Source organism: Salmo trutta, chromosome 35, assembly GCF_901001165.1.
Source record: "Salmo trutta chromosome 35, fSalTru1.1, whole genome shotgun sequence".
NCBI lineage: Eukaryota > Metazoa > Chordata > Actinopteri > Salmoniformes > Salmonidae > Salmo > Salmo trutta.
In genome coordinates, this window is record NC_042991.1 from 37,483,760 (window position 1) to 37,494,349 (window position 10,590).

Below are 10,590 nucleotides of genomic sequence, written 5' to 3' on the forward strand. Positions count from 1 at the left end.
ACATCAATAGAAGCTATACCAGAACCACTGACATCACTAGAAGCTTTTTCAGAACTAGGGACATCAATAGAAGCTTTATCAGAACTAGGGACATCACTAGAAGCTTTATCAGAACTAGGGACATCAATAGAAGCTTTATCAGAACTAGGGACATCACTAGAAGCTTTATCAGAACTAGGGACATCACTAGAAGCTTAATCAGAACTAGGGACATCAATAGAAGCTATACCAGAACCACTGACATCACTAGAAGCTTTTTCAGAACTAGGGACATCACTAGAAATGTCACGCCCTGATATGTTTCACCTGTCTTTGTGATTGTTTCCACCCACCTACAGGTGTCACCCGTTTTCTCCATTATTCCCTGGGTATTTATTCCTGTGTTCTCTGTTTGTCTGTTGCCAGTTCGTCTTGTCACGTAAACCAGCGTGTTTTTCCGTGCTCCTGCATTTTCCTTATCTCTGTTTTTCTAGTCCTCCCGGTTTTGACCCTTGCATGCCCTGACACTGAGCCCGCCTGCCTGACCATTCTGCCTGCCCTGACCTCGAGCCTGCCTGCCACTCTGTACCTCCTGGACTCTGATCTGGTTGATGATCTTTTGCCTGTCCACGACCTGTCTCTAGCCTGCCCCTTGTTTTATAATAAATATCAAAGACTCGAACCGTCTGCCTCCCGTGTCAGCATCTGGGTCTCGCCCTGTATCATTATAAGAAGCTTTATCAGAACTAGTGACATCACTAGAAGCTTTATCTGACCAATTGACATCACTAGAAGCTTTCAGAACCATTGACATCACTAGAAGCTTTATCAGAACTAGTGACATGACTAGAAGCTTTATCAGAACTATTGACATCACTAGAAGCTTTATCAGAACTATTGACATCACTAGAAGCTTTATCAGAACTATTGACATCACTAGAAGCTTTCAGAACTAGTGACATTACTAGAAGCTTTGTCAGACCTAGTGACATTACTAGAAGCTTTCAGAACTAGTGACATTACTAGAAGCTTTGTCAGAACCTTGTGACATCACTAGAAGCTTTATCAGGACCTTGTGACATCAATAGAAGATAATGTCAATAGAAGATACTGTATGTGACACAGACACCTACCTGAAACATTTAAATATAGAGGGCTATGTTTCTCACCACTTGGTTATGGCTAGCCCCCATGGTAAATCATGACTTGGCAGCAACAGATCAGTCCAGTGAAAATGGCTGTGTTTATGTGGTGTAAATCTGAAAATTAGCAGCTGACATCTTAACGGTTTTTTAATTAATGCATGTGAGACAGGTTCCATGTACAACAAGAAAGGCAGAGATGGAGAAAAAGAACACAGAACAGTTGAATTATCTCTGGTTGTGGATATTTTTGCCAGCAATAAAGCTTCACGGCCTGTTCCTCGGACAGTGAACTGTCACGTCCTGACCATAGAAAGATGTTATTTTCTATGGTAGAGTAGGTGACGGCGTGACAGGTTTTTTTTCTATGTTTTATATTTCTATGTTTAGGTTCTAGTTTTGTATTTCTATGTTGGGGTTTTGTTTGGGATGATCTCCAATTAGAGGCAGCTGGTCCTCGTTGTCTCTAATTGGAGATCATACTTAAGTAGGGGTTTTTCTACCTGGGTTTTGTGGGTGATTAATTTTGAGTTGTATATGTGTTCATCTCTGCGTCATAGTTTTTTTTTTTTCAGTATATTTATGTATTGCATAGTTTTCCAGTATAAATAAAATGTGGAACAACACACACGCTGCACTTTGGTCCTCTTCTCCTTTCGACAACCGTGACATGAACATCTGACAATATCTACATTTTCGACCCCTTGGTCAGCTCGCTCTCTGAAAGTATTGAAAACAGCTTATTTTTTTATACAGATGAAAACAATAACTGAGATATGACAGTTCAATCTAAAGCAGCAGATGTCATTTGTAGGATACGTCAATACAGCGCAGCGCTGCTTACCTGAGATGCCATCATCGTAGGTGTCCGCTTTGACTTCCTTTGTGTCGGAAGAAAAGTTGCTTTCAGAACAATTATTTTTGATTGAAAATAAAAAAAAGTTTTGCTCTTGACAAAAAAGACACAAATGTACCTCCATAGCATATAACAATTTGCCTGTGAATAACCACACCTTCATAGAAACGTTCTACTGTATGCAGAATTTTTGACAACCGAAAATGTTGCCATATCCTGCCAGCACGCCCACATGCCACTCAGGCGCAGAATGATGACACGTGGAAGAGGGAAAGGAATGAGATGAACAGCAATTTGTTTCTAGTTGGGGAGGAGGGCTAATAGCTGAACAATAGACTATTCAACCTTTACTAAAGAATAGTCTAATAGCCGAGCTAGGTGTGAAAAACCCCCCTCCTATCACAGACCAGATTTGCCCTAACAACCAAGGGGTAGCTTGATACTCAATGTAATAAAGTAATGACTTTTCAAATAAGTTACCTTACATGTTATGTTGGCTGACAATTTGTTAGCTACGCCGTCCTTACGAACCACATAGCACATCATTAAAGCAGTATGTACCGGTATGTTAGCTAGCTACCTAATGTTATACATCAAACTTGCCAGCCTATAGTTAATATACTATCTAACTACCCAACGTTTATTGACTTGATTATTCCCGTTATTCTTAGCTTAGCTAAATGGTATAGTCGTTGTGCTTTCTCAATGGACATTCGGGTGCTTTTGTAAATTCTCTCTGGCTATCTATAGGCTGGACAATAGAGTCAAAATTCACCCAAGGCTGAAGAACGGCTTAAGAACGTTAGCTAAACTGGAACATTAGCACGAGCCCATAGCAAATGAATGGAATCGAACGTTTGCAGAGACGGTTTTGACTGGAGTGAAGCTTAGAATTCTATTAAAAATGTGTCCCTTTTTATTTTACCACTACAATCTGTTCGTCGGACGAAACTGGGGAAAAAAAAAAATATATAGTGTAGAAAGGAAACATCCGCACCCCGATGGTGTCAATTGTGGAAAAAAATCTAAATTTACATATTGCTAGATGTTTGGCGAAATAGACAGACATACCTATTTTTCCCCAATAGGAAACAATGGGAAGACCGCAGAGTTCCAATATAATTTTTGTTGATTACATTTTAACTATAAAACAAAGTGAGCAGGTCTCGTTGTCAACAATTGTTTTTTTTGTTGTTTTTTTTCACCTTTATTTAACCAGGTAAGCTAGTTGAGAACAAGTTCTCATTTACAACTGCGACCTGGCCAAGATAAAGCAAAGCAGTGCGACACAAACAACAACACAGAGTTACACATGGAGTAAAACAAACATACAGTCAGTAACACAATAGAAAAAAAAGAAAGTCTATATACAGTGTGTGCAAATGGCGTGAGGAGGTAAGGCAATAAATAGGCCATAGTAGCGAAGTAATTACAATTTAGCAGATTAACATGAGTGATAAATGATCAGATGATGATGTGCAAGTAGAGATACTGGTGTGCAAAAGAGCAGAAAAGTAAATAAAAACAATATGGGGATGAGGTAGGTAGATTGGATGGGCTATTACAGATGGACTATGTACAGATGCAGCGATCGGTTAACTGCTCAGATAGCTGATGTTTAATAGCAAAGCAGGCATTGTGACATTGAACAATAAGCTGGGAATAGAATGTTCGGTAGGCGAGTTGGTGCCACGGTGCTCAATAGAACTAATAGGAGCTGGCAGGGTGAAAAATGCACTAAAATAAGGCCGTTTTTTTCATGATTACTTCAAAACGACGGCTTTACCAGCTCTGCTAGGGCGAGTAAAATGGTCAGAGTGGTCTCATTTGTGTCTGGAAGTAGCTAGTCAACGTTAGCTTGGGTGCTTGACTGTCGTTGTAAGGCCAGAACGCTCAAATCAACCCTACTCCTCGGCCCAAACGTCCAGTGTGCGCTCCGAGAGCGAAACGGTCTGAATTTACAAACGGACCATTTTTCTCTGAACGGAAACACCATAATAGTAATCAAATTAATTAAGCCAAATTTCTTAAAATCAATCCCATATACTATGTTATTACAAAAAAGATTTTGAATTCTCTGGTAATGCCAATACGGAATACAATCAAATGCTTCTCAAAGATGCCCTCTGGTGGTCAAACTAGCAATAACTTGCAGTAAGAGAAGAAATGGCTGACAATTAAATGACGTGCCACAGAATGCTGCAGCAGCACGCAGGGTGATGGCGCAGTACGACGCTACTTTAAAAGGATTAATCGCTGTAACTTACCACTGTAGTAGTGTGTGTCCAAAACAAACAGTCAGGGATGGATGGACAATGTTTTCTCCTTATGAATATTGAACCTATATTCCTAGCTAGATAGATAGATAGATGACTGCAGTTCCAGAGTAACCTATGTTGACAGACAGACAGACAGACAGACAGACAGACAGACAGACAGACAGACAGACAGACAGACAGACAGACAGACAGACAGACAGACAGACAGACAGACAGACAGACAGACAGACAGACAGACAGACAGACAGACAGACAGACAGACAGACAGACAGACAGACAGACAGACAGACAGACTGTATTTACCCATAACAGATAGCCCTATTTGGTAAAAGACCAAGTCCATATTATGGCAAGAACAGCTAAAATAAGTAAAGAGAAATGACAGTCCATCATTACTTTAAGACATGAAGGTCAGTCAATGCAGAACATTTCAAGAATTTGAACGTTTCTTCAAGACAGTCGCAAAAACCATCAAGCGCTATGATAAAACTCTCTCTCATGAGGACCGCCACAGGAAAGGAAGACCCAGAGTTACCTCTGCTGCAGAGGATAAGTTCATTAGAGTTACCAGCATCAGATTGCAGCCCAAATAAATGCTTCACAGAGTTCAAGTAACAGACACAACCCAATTGAGATTGTTTGGGATGAGTTAGACTGCAGAGTGAAGGAAAAGCAGCCAACAAGTGCTCAGCATATGTGGGAACTCCTTCAGGACTGTTGGGAAAGAATTCCTCATGAAGCTGGTTGAGAGAATGCCAAAAGCTGTCGTCAAGGCATAGTGTGGTTACTTTGAAGAATCTAAAATCTAAAATATATTTTCATTTGTTTAAAACTTAAAACTGTGTTTTTTTCATGTCCACTATTATTCTACATTGTATAAAATAGTAAAAATAAAGAAAAACCTTTGAATAGATGTATCCAAATGAGTAGGTGTGTCCAAACTTGTGGCTGGTACTGTACATTTTACATGTTTTTATTTTTCTGTCATAAAATAATATTTCACATAAAACTATTTAATGTAGAATTTGGCAGAAATATACATTTGATATTTTTCAATGCATATTGTTAAAGTGTTTTATTGACAGAAAAGAGTTCTATGCATTATACTGAACAAAAATATAAACGCAACATGTAAAGTGTTGGTCCCACTTTTTAGCTTTATTTTTCAAAGATTTGTTTTGCTTTTTAGTTTGTATTGTTATTCTTTCGTTTTCTATCCTCCTATGTTTGTTGAAAATAAATAAATATAAATGTAAATATTTAGTTTTTATTTTCATCTGGTTTTTTTCTTCGTTTTTTCCTGTGAAGCACATTGCGTTTCTTGAAATGTGCTGTATAAATAAAACTTGATTTGGGTGGCAGGTAGCCTAGTGGTTAGAACGTTGTGCCAGTAACCAAAAGGTTGCTAGATCGAATCCCCGAGCTGAAAAGGTAAAAATCTGTTGTTCACCCCTGAATAAGGCAGTTAACCCACTGTTCCCTGGTAGGCCGTCATTGTAAATAAGAATTTGTTCTTAACTGGCTTGCCTAGTTAAATAAAGGTTAAATAAAACATTTTATAGTAATTTTAAATCATTACAAAGGTGCACCTTGTGCTGGGGGCAAAACACAAAACACAAAACACAATGTCTCAAGTTTTGAGGGAGCGTGCAATTGGCATGCTGACTGCAGGAATGTCCACCAGAGCTGTTGCAGGAGAATTGAACATTCATTTCTCTGCCATAAACCGCATCCAACGTCGTTTTAGATCATTTGGCAATACATCCAACCAGCATCACAACCGGAGACCACGTGTGACCACGCCAGCCCAGGACCTTCACATCCTGTTTCATCACCTGCAGGATCGTATGGGGGGGAGTGAATATATTACATTATATGGCAGGGCAATGGTTCACCAGTACCCAGTCTCCCCGTTACATAGAGTGAGTATAATTAAAACCTAATTAATGAGCCTACTGAGCCTTTTTGATACACAGTTGAAGTCGGAAGTTTACATACACCTTCGCAAAATACATTTAAACACAGTTTTTTTCACAATTCCTGACATTTAATCAGAGTAAAAATTCTCTGTCTTAGGTCAGTTAGGATAACCACTTTATTTTAAGAATGTGAAATGTCAGAATAATAGTAGAGAGAATGATTTATTTCAGATTTTATTTCTTTCATCACATTCCCAGTGGGTCAGAAGTTTACATACACTCAGTTAGTATTTGGTAGCATTGCCTTTAAACTGTTTAACTTGGGTCAAACGTTTCAGGTAGCCTTCCACAAGCTTCCCACAATACGTTGGGTGAATTTTGGTCCATTCCTCAGGGCTTTGTGATGGCCACTCCAATACCTTGACTTTGTTGTCCTTAAGCTATTTTGCCACAACTTTGAAAGTATGCTTGGGGTCATTGTCCATTTGGAAGATCCACTTGCGACCAAGCTTTAACTTCCTGACTGATGTCTTGAGATGTTGCTTCAATATATCCCCATAATTGTCCTCCCTCATGATGCCATCTATTTTGTGAAGTCCACCAGTCCCTCCTGCAGCAAAGGTCCCCCACAACATGATGCTGCCACCCCCGTGCTTCATGGTTGGGATGGTGTTCTCACCTTGCAAGCCTCCCCCCTTTTCCTCCAAACATAACGATGGTCATTATGGCCAAACAGTTCTATTTTTGTTTCATCAGACCAGAGGACATTTCTCCAAAAAGTACAATCTTTGTCCCCATGTGCAGTTGCAAACCGTAGTGTGGCATTTTTATGGCAGTGGCTTCTTCCTTGCTGAGCGGCCTTTCAGGTTATGTCAATATAGGACTCGTTTTACTGTGGATATAGATAATATTGTACCGGTTTCCTCCAGTATCTTCACAAGGTCCATTGCTGTTGTTCTGGGATTGATTTGCACTTTTCGCACCAAAGTACGTTCATCTCTAGGAGACAGAATGCGTCTCCTTCCTGAGCGGTATGATGGCTGCGTGGTCCCATGGTGTTTATTCTTGCGTGCTATTGTTTGTACAGATGAACGTGGTACCTTCAGGCATTTAGAAATTGCTCCCAAGGATGAACCAGACTTGTGGAGGTCTACAATTTTTTTTCTGAGGTCTTGGCTGATTTCTTTTGATTTTCCCATGATGCTAACCAAAGAGGCACTGAGTTTGAAGGTAGGCCTTGAAATACATCCACAGGTACACCTCCAATTGACTCAAATGATGTCAATTAGCCTATCAGAAGCTTCTAAAGCCATGACATCATTTTATGGAATTTTCCAAGCTGTTTAATTGCACAGTCAACTTAGTGCATGTAAATTTCTGACCCACTGGAATTTTGATACAGTGAATTATAAGTGAAATAATCTGTCTGTAAACAATTGTTGGAAAAATTACTTGTCATGCACAAAGTAGATGTCCTAACCGACTTGCCAAAACTATAGTTTGTTAACAAGAAATTGTAGACTGTCACGACTTCCGCCGAAGTCGGTTCCTCTCCTTGTTCGGCGGTCGACGTCACCGTTCTTCTAGCCATCGCCGATCCACTTTTCATTTTCCATTTGTTTTGTCTTGTTTTCCCACACACCTGGTTTACATTGCCCTCATTACTTGTCATGTATTTAACCCTCTGTTCCCCCCCATGTCTGTGTGTGTAATTGTTTATTGTCAGGTTGGCAGTCTTCGGCTGGTTTGTGCCGGGTTATATTTTATACCCGTGCTTTCCGACAGCCTGTACTTTGTACTTTGTTATTTTGTACTTAGTGCTGCCTCACTTGTTCTTTGGGCATTTGTTTTTGTGACGCGGTTGCGTTCTATTCATATATTGCCTCAGTAAAGTGTTTTGTCCACTCATCTCTGCTCTCTTGCGCCTGACTTCCAATGCACCAGCTACACCCAGACCTTTACATGGAGAGGTTGAAAAATGAGTTTTATTGACTCCAACCTAAGTGTATGTAAACTTCTGACTTCAACTGTATCTGCCCCCCTGACACCAATGCATCCAATATTGACCTCCTCTTCATTAAATACTGCTAGAGGGCTATGGAAAGGATTAGAATAAGGTATATCTTGTTGATAAGCTTGTGAGCAGTATGCTCTGTGCATTCCAGTCTTTTTGAGCCCAGCACAGGTGAAGAAGTTAGGGATGTGCATCTGACCATTCACAGGACCACAATCTCTCGTTTCCACCCTTCCCCTCTCTCTCTCTCTCTCTCTCTCTCTCTCTCTCGTTTCCACCCCCCTCTCTCTCTCTCATTTCCACCCCTCTCTCTCTCTCTCATTTCCACCCCCTCTCTCTCTCTCATTTCCACCCCTCTCTCTCTCATTTTCTCTCTCTCTCTCTCCTTTCCACCCCCCCTCTCTCTCTCGTTTCCATCTCTCTCTCTCTCTCTCTCTCTTCCACCTCTCTCTCTCTCTCTCTCTTTCTCTCTCTCTCTCTCTTGTTTCCACTTCTCTCTCTTTCCGTATGGAGCGGAGGAGTGGAGCAGTTAGAGGAGTGTGGAGTGGAGAGTGTGGAGTGTCTCAGTGTGTGGGAGTAGGTAGATAATTGCCTTAGCTACAGGGTTTTGTTAAGTTTATCAGATCGGCCAATTGGTGCTTTTGATGATGTGGTCCAGTCCTCCTGAGGGCTGTGCTGACTGTGCTGTTACGAAGACAGAGACCAATGGCTGCAGCACAGACATTCACCATAGCTACACAATGTGTGTGTATGTGTGTGTGTGTGTGTGTGTGTGTGTGTGTGTGTGTGTGTGTGTGTGTGTGTGTTTGCGTGTATGTGTGTGCGTGCGTGTATGTGTGTTTGTGTTTGTGTGTGTGTGTGTGTGTGTGCGCGTGTGCGTGTGTGTGTTTGCGTGTATGTGTGTGCGTGTTTGCGTGTATGTGTGTGTCTGTGTGTGTGTGTGTGCGTGTGTATGTATGTATGTATATATGTATGTGTGTGTGTGTGCGTGTGTGCGTGTGTGTGTGTGTGTGTGTGTGTGTGTGTGTGTGTGTGTGTGTGTGTGTGTGTGTGTGTGTGTGTGTGTGTGTGTGTGTGTGTGTGTAGCACAGCGCACCACCACAGCTCGTCAAGCTGTGTTAATAAACTGCTTTAGCCTGTATCTCCAGTCCTTCATTCTTTATTTAACGTGGGCCAAGACAAGGAAAACCACATGAGAAACATTTCTTATTTAACCTACATGAACTTCTTAGTCCATCATAATTTTCTATCACAACTCTGTGTTTACCCCGCTGAGCTAAAGCCTAGGAGCTAACACGAGTCTTCAGGTCTCAGGAAAGTTGCTCACCGAACTTACATTACACCTAGTCTCGTTAAGGTCAACAAAATCGACGATGTTAGACGATGTGGCGTTCTATTTTTAAACAGTCACATCCTTATCTACGTCACCTGCATAATTCAGATAGCTCCTGGGAAGTTCACCTCTAAAGCCTATAGCCAGGTGCTGTCGTTGTCATATGGGAATCGATACGTTTCTCTCAAGTTCATTGGAATGAGATAGCTAGCGAAACTCTCCCGGGGTGTCAGCTTTTTATTTGGAGCTGTGTCGTGATGGTTTTTGCTCACGCAGCAAGCCCACCATGTCTGTAAGCTATGGACTCTAGTATAAACATCTAACTCTAAGGTAAGAAGGTAACGCTGTTACCTGGCTGAGGGTGACCGGCTGGACAGTGAAGAGGGCTAAATTGTCTCGGGACTTAAATCCCAGAGCTAAAGACATTCAACTCAGATTGGACATTTTGACTTAAACCGGTAAACTTGATAATATTTTTTCTTCTTCTTTCTAATCCTAATAGAAAATAAGTTCTTAACACCAGTTATTGGTACTCAAGAACTGTGTAAAGAAGAACTCGACTCTCTTTTAACGCAACCTAAAATTTTAAGCATGACAGATGTTCCATTTCCTGTTAAGGGACTTAATAAGGGAATTCACAATCTAGGCAGCTTTCGTTGAATTCACGTCGGGGAGTTAACTTACTGTCTAGGCTCCTGTTTGCATTTCTAGCTCAGTACACCTGCAGGGCATTAGAAACTCTTCAATTATCAGCTCCACTCTGTGATTTATATATATATTTTTTCTACTTGAATTCAGAGCCTCATACATCATTTCAAATGATTCTCTGTGTGTTTGATAAGGAATGTAGCCTTTTAGGTAGACTTTTAGGTAGCCTTTTAGGTAGCCTTTTATGTAGCCTTTTAGGTAGCCTTTTAGGTAGCCTTTATAGGTAGCCTTTTATGTAGCCTTTTATAGGTAGCCTTTATAGGTAGCCTTTTAGGTAGCCTTTTAGGTAGCCTTTTAGGTAGCCTTTTAGGTAGCCTTTATAGGTAGCCTTTTAGGTTCCCCAGGCTGAGGTGGATGGTA